Here is a 10,986-nt window from a genome sequence, read left to right as displayed (position 1 = left end):
TATATCTTTTACGTAGAAAATTTTCATGCATCTAAATTTTTGTTTTATTTTACAGTGGTCACTGGGTGTTAGTTGCTATGGATCTTTCGAGACTAATGGTGTATTATCTCGATTCGTTATCGGGTGATTGGAGTAAATATCCGAGTATGAAGAAGACGGTTGACGCATAAGTGAAATTCCCCTAAATATTCGTGTGTATTTGTATATTTAATTATGTCTGTCAGATTGATCTCAATATACGTTTTTATTTTGTTAGGGCAATACTAAAATTTAGATCGAAAAAGAATTACCGTAATAGGAAGGACATTACCTGGATCAGAGTTCAGGTATATATTAAGTATCTTATTTTTGCTTATAATAGTGTTTGTTTTTTTGCTTATAATAGTGTTTGTAAGAAATTAACTATATATATATTGTTTGTTTTTCTGTGTAGTGTCCTCAGCAAAACAATTCGGTCGATTGCGGATTTTTTGTATTGAGATTTATGAGAGATATCATTGCGTTGAATCGTATAGACATCCCAAAAATGGTATGGAATAATAACTTAGGGTTTATTTTAATATTATCGGATATTTCATCTAATTTGTTACTAAATCATGAATATGTTTTATTCTCTTAAGTGTAGTACTTTGAGGAATACAAATCTTACTCAAGAGCTCATTTGGATGAAATGAAGGATGAATTGTGTCAATTCATTGTTGATCAAAGAATCATATAGCTAGGTTGTATATTGTTGTACATATATGTATGGAATGTTGTTGTTGTATATATGTTGTATATTGTTGTTGTACTTTTACTAAATCATGAATATGTTGTTGTATATTGTTGATCAAAGAGTCATATATTAATGTTGTATATATGGAGGATTAATGTTGTATATAAATGGATTCATGTTGTATATATCAATGGATTAATGGTGTATAACATTGGATTAAAGGATGAAATCAATATGAATTTTACACTTTTGCAGCATGCGAACAGGTTACCAATTAAATATCCACTGTTTTTCAAACAAATTTTTTTAAAATAACTAACACTTTAGAGGGCGCTTTCTGTAGGAAGCGCCCTCTAAACACTTTACATTGACAACTTTAGAGGGCGCTTTGTCCAGAAAGCGCCCTCTAAACACTTTACATTGACAACTTTAGAGGGCGCTTTTTCCAGAAAGCGCCCTCTAAGGTGTCCCTTTATGGACCACTCCAGAGGGCGCTTTTTTCTGAAAGCGCACTATAATGTGGCCCTTAAAGGGTCACTTTAGACAGCGCTTTCTCCAGGAAAACAAAGCGATGTCTTTACCTATGCCAGCGCCACTTTAGAGGGCGCTTAAAAGCGCTGTTATAGGGCAAAATAAGCGCCCTCTTTTCCCTTATTTGGCGTAGTGTAACAACAACAAGAAGAAGAACAACAATAATAACAAAAACTACAACAACAACAACAACAAAAACAATAACAACAATAACAACAATAATAACAACAACATTAACAACAATAATAATAACAACAACAATAACAATAATAACAACAACAACAATAACATCAATAACAACATCAATAGAAACAACAACAATAAAAAATAACACCAATAATAACAACAACAACAACAACAATAATAATAATAAAAGCAACAACAACAACAATAGAAAACATCAATAACAACAACGATGATGATGACAACAACATAGTCAACGACATCGACAATGACAACAACAATAAAAACAATAATAATAACAACAACAATAACATTAACAACAACAACAACAACAACAACAATGACATTGTCCACAATGACATCAACAACGACAACGAAAAAAACAGCAACAACAATTATGACAACAAGAACGACAATGACAATGACAACAATAACAACATTGACAGCGACAACAACAACATTGATAACGACAACGACAATGTTAGCGATAATGAAAACGATAACAAAAAACAGCAATAACAAAACAACAACCACCACAACAATAAAAACAACAACAACAACATTACTATGTAGCATCCGCGTTTCCCTAACAAATATCAAACATTTTTAACAATCACTCATTTAAGAAAATAGTTTTAGAAATTATAGGAGAAAATACATTAAGAATCCTATCTTAAGACATTTATATGCTCTTGAATCCATTTCATGGTATGGTATTGTACTATATTCAATGCTTTCATTTTCAGTGTATGTTTTAATTATTAGTGATTTTTCCATTTCCGCACTCTACACACTGCGTATTAAGATAAATGGTTGTGGTATTTACGTTCTAATATATTGGTTTGTATGTATTTCATGTGTATAACTGATGTTTCATATAAATTGATGAGTTGACATTGTCTTGATTGTTATTACTTTATAAATTGATAGCAAAGATACATATGTAATATAAACCAACAAACATATTTCCCCTCAGTTTCCAGCCCAACCGACGAAATATGTATTAAATAAAAAATTTATTCAAAAATGCACCAAAATGATGTTGTTAGGATTTTAAGTTGGATTAATCATAACCTTCCTTATTGATTGTTGGCTTAACCGAAAGAATATGTCATAAAGGAAAAAAATGCTTAAATGAAGTTACTGAGATTCGAATGGGGGTTGATCATAACCTTTCTCTTCGGTTGCAAGCTTAACTGAGGGAATATGTCATAAATAAAAAATTTAAAAATAATAAAATATGCTTAAATGCAATTGCATGGATTCAAAAGGGGTTGATCATAATCTTTCTCCTCGGTTCCTAGCATAAGCCGAGGGATTATGTAGTATATTTTAAAAATAAAATTAAAATGTGACGCACCTATAGTTGTCACCTTGGTTGTTTGTTGGTTGATGTAAAGTTTTGTCATAAAATGTATTATTTGTAGTAGTGTTTTAATCAGACTTAAAGTTTAAAAAGACCTTGGAATATTGTCCTTTGAGCCCAATTTTTTTCCTATATAAAGGATGGTTCGCCTCATTACAAAATACACCAGTGTTCTAAATAAAACTTATCTTCTATCTTTCTTATACTAATTCTTTTATAAATTTATTTTTCACTAGAGTTGCCCTAGTGGGAAGAGAGTGAAAAGTTTAAACAAATAGTTGTGTTGGCATTTTGCGGTAATTATTGGTTCAATGGCGTATTTCTCTTATGATTTTTTTCTAATAGATTTGAAGGTTACAAGTTAAACTTGTAAAAAGCTTGGTTTAAACACTACTAAAAATGATAAAATTTATGACAAAACTTTCACTTCAACCAATAAATAGTTGAGGTTTAATTCCTAGCGTGCTACGTTTTAAATATTTTTTTTACAACAATACAATCTATTCCTTCGGTTATATAACAAAACCGAGGGGAAAACTAACTCAGGGACACACTTCATTCCTAGCAACTACAATTTATGTTATTTTTTTTAATGATTTATTTCATTTTAAAGTGGCACCTTCCTTCATATTTTATATTAATCCAAAAATAATCAACTTTTCACCACGTGAAATGTTAAAATTTTAGTTTCACTTGCCTAAAATAACACATCCATAACCCTAATCTCAGATTATCATCTCCATTAACAACAAGAGTCCTAAACGCATACCATCCTTCAACTCGTAAAAAACAAGGAAGTATGAAGATGATATGTGTTTAGGGCTCTCATTTGATACTTTCCAGAATGAAAGAACGAAATCATTTCTTTGACTTTTTATTCACGTGAAAAATCATTACTCATGTTACATTGTTTTTTTTTGTTGTTGTTGTTGTTATTGAGACCTTAAACCCTAGAGGTTTAATTTTTTTGTTTTTGTTGAGATAAGTACGTAATAGGTTTATTGTTGATGTTAATGTAGTTTTATTAAGATTGAGATTGTTTTTTAGTTACTTTTAATATTGTTGTTATTTAGACTGAGATTGAATGTTAATGTTGTTGTTATTGTTATTTATTGTTGTTTTTGAGTTGTTGTATGTTGTTATTGTTGTTGTTGTTTAGTTGTTCTACTTAGAATTTTTTTGAAATATATATGTTATTATTTAGTTGTTGTTATTGAGTTTGAGAGTGAGATTGAGATTGATATGGAGATATTGTTTTTGTGATTCATTAAGCATCTCTCATCTTTTTTCGTCGAACATGTCTAAAGGACATTAGAGTTATAGAAAATACCGTTGATTTTATTATATTTAATGTCGATTGTTTGTTTCACTAACTCCTCTCTAAACATATAACCTATTAAATTAATTTTGAAAGTAATAATATGAAAAATTATATTGTATTTGAAAAAGATCTTACAATAGTCAATGTTTTTCAAGCATTTTGTAACTCATTACTCATATCTCATTCTTTAATGGTTCAAATTTCTCTCAATGCTTCTAGTTTTTGTTCAAATTTCTTCTATAGCTATTCATTTTGCAAAACATCAAATTTTATGTTTTGAAGAATGAATTAGTAGAGAAGGAACTGTTGAATGAAAAACTTGAAACATAGAACGAAATTCTAACAATTAAAGAACGGGAAATGAATAATGTGTTACATGATGCTCGAAAATGATTGATCAGTGTAAGTTTTTCTTCATATATAACATAATTTTTTATATAGTTATTTTATAAACCGATTTGATGTGAGTGAAACTTTCCATTAGATGTATTTTGTATGATGTTAAATCTATGATATTTTTAGCGTTTATGTACATTTGACGTTATCATATGAGTCTAGTTGTGCATTTGAACATTAGAAAGCATGACAACATGTTTGGAATTGGTTTAGAAAAGATTCATGCATCAAGAAAAGGTTTTATGCATTAAAAACTCTTTATTGTGTGAAAAATAACATACAAGTCGACACATACGTATTATAGGTCAGCCTATAGAAAAAAGTTTCTTCTACAGGTCAATACATACGTTTTATAGGTCAGCTCATGTGCTTCACTTTTAAAGCATGTACACTTTGTTAGGCGTGCCGCCTGTACAGGTCGGTACATAACATGTATAGGCCGACTCATTGCTTTTACACGTTGGAACATGCATCGATGTGTGTGACACATGATTTGCATAGGTCGACACATACATTAAAATTCTTTAAAATTTGTATTTTTTTCCATTCTTTTTGCTTAATACTTGCTTACATATATATACTTGGTACATGAATCATTTTCTAGCAGGGTTTCTAGAGAGTAAAATCTATACGAAACTAGGATTTCAAAGCATTCTCATCATCTTCAACCTATTTCTATACATACATAATAAAATTACACATAATCAATTCTTGATTGGATGCCATCTAGATTAGGGTTGATAATGTCCAATTTAGGTTGATTGTACTAAAAATTGGGTTGAGAACTTTGAGGATTCCAAATCAAAAGACCAAGCTGGGGTTTTTGTTCAAGATCGTTTAGGGTTTGAAGATTTTGGATGCAATCTGGATCCGGTCGAGTGAAGTCTTTGAAGAACGGGAGGTTCTTGCAAATGAGTAGCGTGGGACGGTGGATCGCATTGGTAAATCTTGGGTTTCAACAAGTGTGTATTTTAGATTTGATCAAGTGAAAGCTTTGAAGAACAAGAGGTTTCTTTCAAAGAAGTAGCGTGAGATAGTGAATAAGAGCGGCATTGTTGGGTTAATTGATCAGATTTGATCAAGGGAAGAGAAGGTGTCAGAATCAACATCATACTTAGGGTTTATAGGGGTTGGATTTCTACACCTCTCTTGTATACATACATTTGCAAAGCAAGATATATTACGCTATTTCAATTCAATTTCGAATTGAGGGCAGACGTACCCTTAGCGAGGTCGATTGGGAACTGCCTAAACAAATCCTTGTGTACTCTCTCTCTCTCTCTCTCTCTCTCTCTCTATATATATATATATATATATATATATATATATATATATATATATATATATATTCTCTTTCTATCTATCTATCTCTATTCTCTTTTATTTTCCGTTTTGCAAATTATTGATTTCATTGATCATGCGATCAATTTGTTTGGATAATAATTTTGAACATATTTTGAAATTGGTTATTGAGTTGATCACAGTTCCTTAGTTTGTGATTGGGTTTTAAGATCAATAATACCACATAAAATTCTAAACAATATCGATTGCACACTAGGTGTTTGAAAATGTTTATTAATTAATTTTTCGTGTGAATTATCATTATAAGTAGACTATCCTTGTTGCTTTGCATTCAACTGGTTGTGATTAATACTGTTTGGAAAATTTACGATTTATTATCATATCGTGATTACTATATCTGAGCTTTTTGATAACGGATTCGGTTAGACGATTTTGATTCGGGATACTTTCGCTTGCTTCCGCGCCATAAAAATTTTCAAAACTTTTTTTTGTCAAAGTTTTAACTAGGGATATATTCACCCCCCTCTATATCTAAGTCTATCGTCTAATAAGTGGTATCACGAGCTTCAGTTAATTTCGTGCTTAAATATTTGTTTATTAGAAAATGGCTACTGAACCTAAAAGGGCGTACAATAGAGCACCAATTTTCACCGGCAAAAATTATGGCTATTGGAAAGCTTGTATGTGCATCCATATCAACTCGGTTAATAAGGGTGTATGGGACGTCATCATCAATAGTCCAAATCAAATGACAATGATCGATGGTGAAGGCATCGTCGTACCAAAACTGGAAAATCAATGGAATGATAATGATAAGAAATTATGGTCATATGATTGGAAAACACAAAACATTCTCATATTCACACTCGGTACTGATGAATTTTATCGTGTTTCCTATTGTGAGACCTCCACAACTATGTGGGAATTTCATACCCTAATTTTTAACCCTAAGATCCCACATATCATTTGCATCCTTGCATACAAACAAGGTCACATCTTTGTCCGCTCCCTCTCCTCTTTGGGTTTGCCTGTTGCATGGATCATCAAGCACCTCTGTGTTGGTGTTTTATCTTTGTGATTATATGTTAATTTCTTATCTAACCACTAATTAAAATATCAAATATATGTCTTGTTTTCTTCAAGTTTATTGTGCAAGGTAAGCCTTTTCATCAAGAGCATCAAGCATGGTTCATCAGCTATGGTTTTTCTTGATCCCTCAAGTCAAAGTGTGTTCAACAATTGATTCTCAAGGGGTTATCTCTTAAAACATAATCTCTAAGGTCCTCAAGCATATTTCAATCTCATTTTGATCGAGAGTATCTCAAAGTTTTGTTGCTTACTTCTCAAGAAAAGTCAAAGGTTCATGTGTTTATTTCCATGCCTTCTTCAACAAGTTACCTCAAACTTTGAGCAGTTCAGTCAAGATGCATTCAAGGACACCTTATTTTAAGTTCATATGATCATCCATGTACGTTTAAATGCAAGAAAGTCCAAGTACACAAGTTTATTCCAAGAGGTTTGACCAAACAAGTCAACATTTGAAGTCAAAGTTCAAAGGATCACAACTCCTTGAATCCTCGACATTTTTAATGCTTCTTTTTACATATGACTCTTCTCAATATACTCTAAAAATTCTAATTACATTAAAAGAGCCAATTATGCTTGGAGGGTCATCAAAAGTTTGAAGACATTATAAGTCATTTGTGGACTTGGTGAGATTTGACCTATTTCAAGTGACTTTTTCTCAACTTTCAAGGATTATAACTTCTCTAATTTTCAACATTTAAGGATGATTCTTTTTTAACAAAACCATTTATGATGCTCTCTATAATTTTTCTTTAAGGATCAAAGCCAAATTAAGCTTGGAAGGCCATGGAATTCTTTGAGACATTATATGTCATTTTCAGCCATTTGGGACTTAGAATTATCTAAGTTACATTACCAGATTTTTATGCCAACTTCAACATGCCATAACTTTATGCTCAAGCATCCAAATGCAACCTTTCTTGGCACATTGGCAAAAAGCCTCCTGAGCTAGATTCCCCCATTGAGTTGAACATGATGACTTGGAACTAAAGAAATCATCGTGATCAGATTTTTAACTTCACTAATCCTCAATTTCAAGCCAATTTACCATGAGTTTTGGACCTAAACATGTTTAATCAAGTCTCCATAAGTTAATTGACTCACAAAATGCATGATTTGGCCGAGTTTTGATGGTTTGTAAGTCACACTTTTCACACATTATAAGCAAATTCGTTTTGCACGAATTGAGCATCATTAGGAACGTATGAGATCACCAATCACTTCCCTATAAATAGAGCAACATGTTTGCTTTATTCTGAAGCTTTGGAGAGCCAAGGAACCTCTGTTTCACTCTGAAATCTTTCCAGAAAATTGAGCTATCATGTTTTGGTTTCTAGCTTGTTTCAATCCAATTTATTTATTCCATTAGCACCTTCGATCTTCTCTGAAGATTTTGCAACAATTCTCAAGCTCTAAGACCTTCTGAAGTTCCCTGACCAGATCAAGCTTCATCAACTTTCGATCATCATTTGGACAAGGTAGTTTTGAGCATCATTTGAACTCAATACGTTACCACAATGTAGTCATTCACTCTCTGATGCTTTCCCCTAACTTATTTGGTGTTGATTGATCGTGTTCATCATTTAATTTTGTTTTTCGTGGATTTCTTGTTTATAAAATTGTCCATGCTTGTCATACGGTGAACTGGACTTTTTGTGTTTTTTATCGCAATGTCGCGGTTAGCAAGAGTCGCCACCGACTTTTCTTTTATCCAATAAGGAAAGGTGGAAAAGAACAGGAAAGACCTTAATTTAGATTTTGGGTTCGGGAGGTACATTATACAAAGGGAAGGTGTTAGCACCCTTTGTATCCATGGTTATCCATGGGCTCTTAATTGCTCGATCACTTATATTATTTTTGTCTGAAAAAAAAGTGTTTGTGAATTGTTTGGAAAATTGTTTTTGGAAAGAGAATTTAACTTTGTAATGATTCTTGTATGAATATATACAAAGTAGTTATCTCGTTTAGTTTTGGAAATTGTTTAGAAAAATATAACTCGGTAATGATTCTAGTATGAATATATACCAAGTGGTGATTTTCTAAAGGCATTTTGAAAGGTGTGAGGTGCAAAAAAATGTTTTAAGTTGTGAGCCAGCAATTAAGAGTTATACCGACCCAAGGTCTTTACGGGCATTTCCTATCCTTATGAGGGTAAAACTGTCCTTATTATTGAGAAATAAGTAGTTTTATCCTTTGGATGTAAAAGGGTCATCGTAGGGTCATCGATTGGTCATTGAAGGCAACAGTTATGAGGATACCTTAGCATTCGAAGGGACTATCATCATTTAACCGTAGGCAACATCGGAGGGTCATCGAGGGACAAAGTTGTATATTCGAAGGCAACATCCGAGGGACTATAATTTATTTTATGATGATTTAACCGAAGGGTCTTTGCTAAGGGTATCCCCACATTCGCGGGACATGACCGTAATATCGTAATCGTAAGGCAACAAAGAGAGGTCCAAGATCACTTATTCAAAGGCAAAGTTTTACAATTAATTATATAATTAGGATGAAACTCCACATTAAAATTATTAAAAATAATATATTAAAAAATTAATACATTAGAAATTAATACATTAAAAAATTAATTTAGGGTGAAACTCCACAAGGGTATCCCACAAATAAAGTGGAATACCTAGCCAATAACCTTTTCCTGGGATATGTGAACCTTTACGAAACTCAAAAAAAGAAACATGTCAGAACACCAAATCAGGGTGCAATCGAAGATTACACCGGAGAAATATCACAACAATAAATAGGATAGGATGAATAATGCATGGCTATGATAAAACATAAAAAAAAAAACAGAATAGAAAAGTCAGCTACTGTCTCGTTTGCCTCTGCCTCTCCTAGCGAAGGCCAGGCGAATACTCGCCACAGGCTCGCCTAGCGAGGTGCTAGCGAGTGGCCACGGATTTTGAATTTGAAAACAGCCCCACGTTAGGAACTTTGAATTTTATGGCATTTTATCACAGGAATAACATGATCAAACATTCAGGGTATTCAGGCATATTTAAATTCCCATACGAAAGCAAATTATATATCAACATTTAATCATGATGCATTATATATGTAGATATGGCCAATTGAAAGTATAAACAATAGAGATACGGAAACCTGTTTGCCAATTCAAGGTTGAAGGGATTGACCACTTGTAGTATCGGAATAAGTTAGGCAGCGGGAATTGGACGGCGATGGCTTTGGTGCAGATGGGCTGCCTTCAGGGTTTCTTTACTCTGAATTCTCCGGGTAGGCAGGGTTCCTATGCCAAAACTTCTATTCGTTCTTCTCTGTTCTCCTCCTCTTTTTTTTTCCCAGTGAATCTCCCAGTGTAACTCCCAGTGTAAACTCCAAGTCTAACTCCCCCCCTGAAACTTCAGTATTTATAGACTAATTTCGTGGGTAATGGGCTTGGAATGAGGGAGACCCAAGTCCAAAATAATTTGTTATATTTTATTTATTTATTTATTTTAATTATTTAATTAATTAATTAATTAATTAATTAATTAATTAAAAAAATTTCTCTTTTTTTTTTTTTTTTTTTTTTTTTTTTTTTTTCGTTTCTCGTTTTTTTTTTTTTTTTTTTTTTGGGCTCAGAATGAAGCCCGAAATTTTTGTTGTCTGTCAGCTTCGCTAGGCGAGCGCGTAGCGAACAGGCCAGTTTGGGCCATTTTCTGGATTGGGCCATCCGTGAGTTGGGCCTTTGTTTCTTCAAGATCAGTGTTATATATGAGTCGGAATGCCTTGCAAAATGTCTTGAAATATTAATGGGCAAATTTTGGGGTATGACAGCTGTCCCTGTTCAATATTCTTGGACCGAGAGAGTTGGAATGGTGTATACGCCATTCGTGGTCTGGAGGTGGAAGATTATTGAACACTAGAATGCCCCAAAAATTTGCACTTGAGAATCGACAGTTGGTCTTGATGGAGATGGGCTTAAAGATGCCATCCGGGAGGTTTGATGACGAAAGCTTCAGATCGCGCCGTATATTAGGCCAATTTGAAGACATGGGTGCCACACTGGGTCGTACGTTAGACCGTATAATGAGTCATCCATTAGGCTGCCGACTTCGCTGGGGAGTC

General features: G+C 33.0%; 1 long non-coding RNA gene across 1 annotated transcript; it reads left to right on the top strand.

Moving 5' to 3' along the window:
- The first annotated feature begins 256 nt into the window (after nt 1-256).
- On the top strand, nt 257-753 carry LOC127129189 (uncharacterized). Its single transcript, XR_007806207.1, has 3 exons — nt 257-326; nt 434-529; nt 626-753. It is a non-coding gene; the product is annotated as an uncharacterized LOC127129189 (long non-coding RNA).
- The last annotated feature ends 10,233 nt before the right edge of the window (nt 754-10,986 follow it).

Source organism: Lathyrus oleraceus, chromosome 3, assembly GCF_024323335.1.
Source record: "Lathyrus oleraceus cultivar Zhongwan6 chromosome 3, CAAS_Psat_ZW6_1.0, whole genome shotgun sequence".
Taxonomy (NCBI): domain Eukaryota; kingdom Viridiplantae; phylum Streptophyta; class Magnoliopsida; order Fabales; family Fabaceae; genus Lathyrus; species Lathyrus oleraceus.
Note: the sequence above shows the minus strand (reverse complement) of the source record. Positions and strands in the feature narration are given on the sequence as shown.